This window comes from Mytilus californianus, unplaced genomic scaffold (genome assembly GCF_021869535.1).
Source record: "Mytilus californianus isolate M0D057914Y unplaced genomic scaffold, xbMytCali1.0.p SCAF_8, whole genome shotgun sequence".
Classification (NCBI taxonomy): Eukaryota; Metazoa; Mollusca; class Bivalvia; order Mytilida; family Mytilidae; genus Mytilus; species Mytilus californianus.
In genome coordinates, this window is record NW_026262734.1 from 44,545,418 (window position 1) to 44,551,242 (window position 5,825).

The window sequence follows — 5,825 nt, forward strand, 5'->3', positions numbered from 1 at the left end:
TTAATGAAAAGGGTATATGATTATCTGTATAATCTTTTTTTTTTTATCTTTTTTCGATAAGCAATCATTTATAGACCATGAAACAAATAGAAAGGTGAATACATGGGTTTACTTTTTTTACGTATTAAACGGTAATTCAAAATATTTTGCATTTCCACATAAAAAATTAGATTCTCTGATGCCAGTTGTATTATTTGAAAAATGTCATTTATATTTTATTAAGGCGTTTGAACTTCTTTTTCGTAATTTACTTAATTTCTTTCTAACAAAATAAACACTCTGGAGTAATTGAAGAGTGTAGAACAACATTTGCTTGTTGAATTTGGAGGTAGACTTTTTCAACAAATTGTCGGCATTCCTATGGGAACGAACTGTGCGCCTCTCCTTGCCGACCTCTTCATATGTTCATATGAGTCGGAGTTCCTTCATACACTTCAAAAACAAGAAGATCAAAGAAGCCAGTTCATTTAATTTCACATTATATATATTGATGATGTTCTTTCCATTAATAATCCAAACTTTTTTGATTGGGTTCCATTAATATATCCTCCATAACTAGAAAATAAAAAAAAAACAAAAACAAAAACAGGCACGGCTTTCTCCACCTCATTTTTAGACTTATACCTCGAATTTGACATAAGTGGTCATCTCAATACCAGAATCTATGACAAACAAGACGATTTTCATTTGAAATTATAAATTTCCACCACCTCAGCAACAATATACCAACTTCACCTGCATAAGGGATATACATTTCACATCTCATTCGGTATTCAAGAGCTTGAAGCTACTACTCAGACTTTATGAAACGTCGCCAGTGTCTGAGCAGAAAGTTGATGTACCCGGGTTATGTCAAAGGACGTCTCGTCGTTTTACTAAAAAAGTTATCGGAAGCTACCAAGACCTTGTTCATAAATATTTCGTATCAACTTCACAATTAAAACATGATGGTCTGAAGTAAAGATTCAAGGTACTGACGTTATTTATCTTAAAAACATGTTATAGTGACCTTTTTATTTGTCTTTGTATATTTTTTACCGTTACTGTTTAGTCCATTTTTGGTATATACTTTTGGCGTGGTTAGGTATTCATACATCCCGCCGTTGTGTTATTGTGCTATGGTTATTTTTGTATTCTTGTCTTTCATTTTTGCTTATGTACTTTGTCTATATATTTGTATTTATGCCATTTTGTTTTTCTTTGTTGAAATAGTTATTTGTTTTTATAGTGATTAAGATTATAACACAATGTGGACTGCTGTACCCCAATTTTTGAAAATTTTACCTTTTATGTCTGTTTGTTTTGCTCACACATTTTTGTCAATATAATGGAATTCCATATGACTGTCATACAAGTGAGAGGTTTAGTTAGCTTTTAAACCAGGTTTCATCCACCATTTTCTGCATAAGGAAATGCCTGTACCAAGTTAGGAATATTACAGTTGTTTTCCATTCGTTTGATGTGTTTGAGCTTTTGATGTTGCCATTTGATAAGGGACTTTCCATTTTGAATTTTACTTGGAGTTCGGTATTTTTGTTATTTCACTTTTTACTGTTTTGTAGTCTCTGGGAAAAATCTAAAAAATCTTGCCATCGGGAAGAAGCGTATTATGCTGTAAAATAATTGATATTATGCTTGCAAACGGCAGTTGTATATTAATGAAGGGCACTGTGTTTTAGTATAAAATTTTAAATGTTATTTATGGTTCAATTTATTGCTATAGAAGAAGAAGAAATCTCATGAAAAAAGGAAAAAAAGATGGTTAGATCGATTCATCTGTATCTAAAAGGTAACTCGAAATTATAAAGTGATATTTTCTTTTTTTAGCACTCGATCGATACAATTACTGGTGGCCTGTTATTCTCCGATGTTTTCACCAGCCCAGTAGTCAGTGCTTCGGTACTGACATGATTTATAACAGCTATTCTAGAATTTCATGTTTCTTAATTGAGAAATAATTTAGAAGCTAAGGTTCGAAGTCTCTCTGGCAAAGTTATGTTACCTTAGATGAATTTCGTTAATTGTTTAAGGTCCCTTTTGATTATATAGCTGTGTACGTTTCTATGTATTAACACATCACTGGTTTTCAAATGTTTAGGTTTCTTATTGAAGGTAAATCCCGAGAAACCGCTTCAGAAGCGCGAAACAAATGAAGTGTTATTTCTTTTTTATTTAAATACTTTATGACACAAAATTAAAACCACTCATCGAAGTCATACACACAATATAATGACAAAAAGGAGCAAAGACGAAGGACTAGCAACAGTTTTCAAACACTACGCAACAGATTAATAATTGACCGACATGACTGCATCAAAACATATTCAACACGAGGAGATGTGATGTGTTGGCCAATCAGTCAACTATTTGTAAAGACCAAACGAAAAGATATGAACAACTACAGGTTACCAAACAGCATTATACATTGAGAAAAAAGCCAAACCGTACAGCAATCCAAAGAAGTACACAGGATGACAAAATGTACAGCAATGCAAAAGAGGAAACCAACAAGTTTTCTACTTCTGCAATAAAGAAACACAATTATGACAGCAAGTAACCAACGACAAACCACTGATTGACGGTCTCATGGCTTGTGAAAGGCACGTTAAAAATATGTCGGCGCTCTACCTCCCTTTAATAATCTGAGACAGTTTTGAAGCACACATAAACAAATTGTAAAAGTCAGTTGAAAAGGGCCTGACTAAATAGATTACTACTAATTCAAAATATATAATGCCCCAGTGTACATTGCTGGTAACAAAATATTCTAGTTATTTTGAATCAGATAACATGGAGCATTTCGCGCACCCAACTATCATGACTATATAAACTTGTTCGTTGAAACTTATTTAATTTGGATATAGAGAATTACGAAGAAATATTCAATTCCTTTTAACATTAATCGAAATGAAGTTACATGTATATTATTAATAATTATTCTTTTAATAAAAAAAGTTATTTTAATAATGAAAATAATAATAATAACGGTAATAACTATCTATTTATTCTTGTAGATGTTGATGGGTTTGATGCACAATGACAACGGAAAACACAATTGAATCAAAGACAATGTATGTCTTATGCGTGAAATGAATCTTCTAATATCTTTTTATTATGCAATGGCATATGTTTGTTTTTTTCTTTCTTATGTATTTTGTTATCACGTGTCTAGCACGTCAATGTACTAAAAGTATATTATTTTTGTAAGGAAAGCATTTCATAAATATAGAATATATCTACTTACATTTTTAAAAACATGTTTGCAAAAAGTATAGATTTTGTGGAGTCGAAGAATTGTAGATGTTTCTGTACACTTAGAGGGTTACATAGTAATAATAGTATATCATTGTACTTACATTTCAATTTATTTATCTTAAATATATTTGTAGATGTTTTTGTTTTTAAAGTATGTCATATTTGCTGAATATATCTACTTTCAATTTTATCGATAACTTTATTTTATGGCTTGTTTTGTTGAGTAAGGATTTGTTTTTTTTTGCGGTTTAAGTTGAGTTGATGTCGCTTTGTTTTGCTTTCACTGGAATTGGTTTGTCATATGTTTTTTTTTTATTGTTCTGGGTTTCCTTTATGCAAAACAAATTAAATATGATATCATGTATTTAAACTCTAAACGAATTTATTTGAATATACTATAGACGTGGATATATTCTCGGTTCTTTTTTTTTTGTGAATTTAGTCCAAAAACTTTTTGTACGAAGGTTAAATTCGTGCATCGAGCTATAATTTCGAGCAGGTTATGTCAATATATTTGCTTTCTACACGCTAATCGGTTGGCCAGGCGTTTTTTGCACATTTTGGGTAACGACGAAATATCTACGTTTTATTTTATAAATTTGCACTGATAACAATATTTGTGATAAGATTTCTTTTGGGATTTTTTTTGGTTATCCATTAGTAACTGTAGGTTTAAAAAATAAGTTAACAAAATTCGTTTTGCAAGCAAATAAATATGTTGGTTACGTTCAACTAGTCATTCAAAGATTTAATATTCATGAACAAAAATAACTTCACAGAATATACATTTTAGGCATGAAATAGATTTAAAATAATAGTGTGTAAATTCTTATTTTCAAATTTTTTTGTTTCATATTTATACATAATGTGTTTTATAAAACATGTTCATTTCTTTTTTGTTTTTTTTTAATAAATGATCTTAAATTTTTTATATCTATACTTTTGTGTGGTAGATACAGTTGCGGAAATTGTATACATCAATCTTTTTAATGGTGAAAAACATCTGTGAAATATGTTATGAAAGTATTTATTTCTTAACCAGATATTATAATTGGCTTATTGATATGACCCCGAAGTTGTGTTTTTAATGCACAGATGTGTTGTAATTGGCATCTAGGAAATATTTCAGCTCAAATTGGGGCTAGATACATCTTGAACTTGTAGTGAGGTTGATTGCTCCCGGTCTAATGTCTAATGAGATGCGGACCAGCAATGTTTGTTTTCATAGGCGCGTAGTTTCATGATTTGATACACAATATCTTATTTTTTCCATTGTAAAAACTTTTATGCAAATAAGCAAGATGGATTTAAGCAGTAGCTAGTTTGCTATTTAAAATTATAAATACATCATGTTTATCAATTGATTTTGGCATCTACATAAATTCTATGTAGAATATCGTTTACAACAAAAGCGTGGGATATTGAAGGCATGTTTTCCCTTCTACTCGGACTTCCGAGCATCACAAAGTTATGCTTTCCACTTCCTCAACCCTTTCCACACACACACACACACACCCAACAGTGTAGAAAGAACTGATTTAAAATGCCCTGTTATAAATCCACAGGTAAAATATCTAAAAATAAGAAGAAGTGGTATGATTGCAACTCCAACAGAGACCAAATGACGTATATCAACTTTAGGTCACCGTACTGCATTAAAAAATGAGTAAACCTATACTCGCATTGATAAATGTAAAACTATTCAAACAAGAAAACCAGAAACCGGATATATGTTCAAAACAATAATGGAACAAAAACTATGATTTACGGCAACAAAACTACTTTCATTGAATAAATTGAATAAAGGGCTCCTGACTTGGAACAGTCACATACAAAATGTGACGGGGCTAATCATGTAAGCAGGCGCTCAACCCAAACCCAACTCTTCCCTCCCTCCTTGATCCGGGGCAGTGGTAAGTGTTAAGGGGTACAACACAATTCCTTACTGTAACACAATTTTTAAACAAAATACAACTACATATTTTGCATTATGTGGAAGACATAAATTAGACACATTTATTAAAAAAAAAAATTTGTTTTATATTTTTAAGTCTTGTTGAGTAAAGTTAATTTGAACACATTCCGAGTTTACCCTAGCTACCTCAAGTAACTTTATATAAAATGCATTACTCGAAAACTCATCAAGGAGGTCACTGTGCCTGGAAAATATTATTAGAAGTCTATACAGCTAAAAACTCCACAGCCGAAGGAAATATTATTATTCATTATATAATAATAAATTAAATAATATTGGCAAATGCAGAAACTATCAACAAACAAACAAATGCTGTAAAAAAACGTATTAACAATAATACGAAACTCCAAGGCAAAATAAAAACGAACGAACTCAAAAGGTAAATAAAATAGGGGAAGTCCATTTTTGGTAATTCACTGGGTCAAACATTACCATAGGAGGGCTTGGTTATTCTATCTGAGTCTCATATAGTCATACATATATTTAGATACATGTATTTATTCACCCTTGGCTTTCAAATTTGAATAGTTCAACGTTCCTGATTAAGATCAACCCAGATAAGCTATTATGACGCACCGAGTATGTAAAGTAGTAT

At 31.1% G+C, this 5,825-nt stretch overlaps 1 long non-coding RNA gene across 1 annotated transcript; it reads left to right on the forward strand.

Moving 5' to 3' along the window:
• The first annotated feature begins 1,721 nt into the window (after nucleotides 1–1,721).
• Nucleotides 1,722–4,183, forward strand: LOC127712115 (uncharacterized). The gene is made up of 2 exons (XR_007986951.1): nucleotides 1,722–1,789; nucleotides 3,015–4,183. It is a non-coding gene; the product is annotated as an uncharacterized LOC127712115 (long non-coding RNA).
• The last annotated feature ends 1,642 nt before the right edge of the window (nucleotides 4,184–5,825 follow it).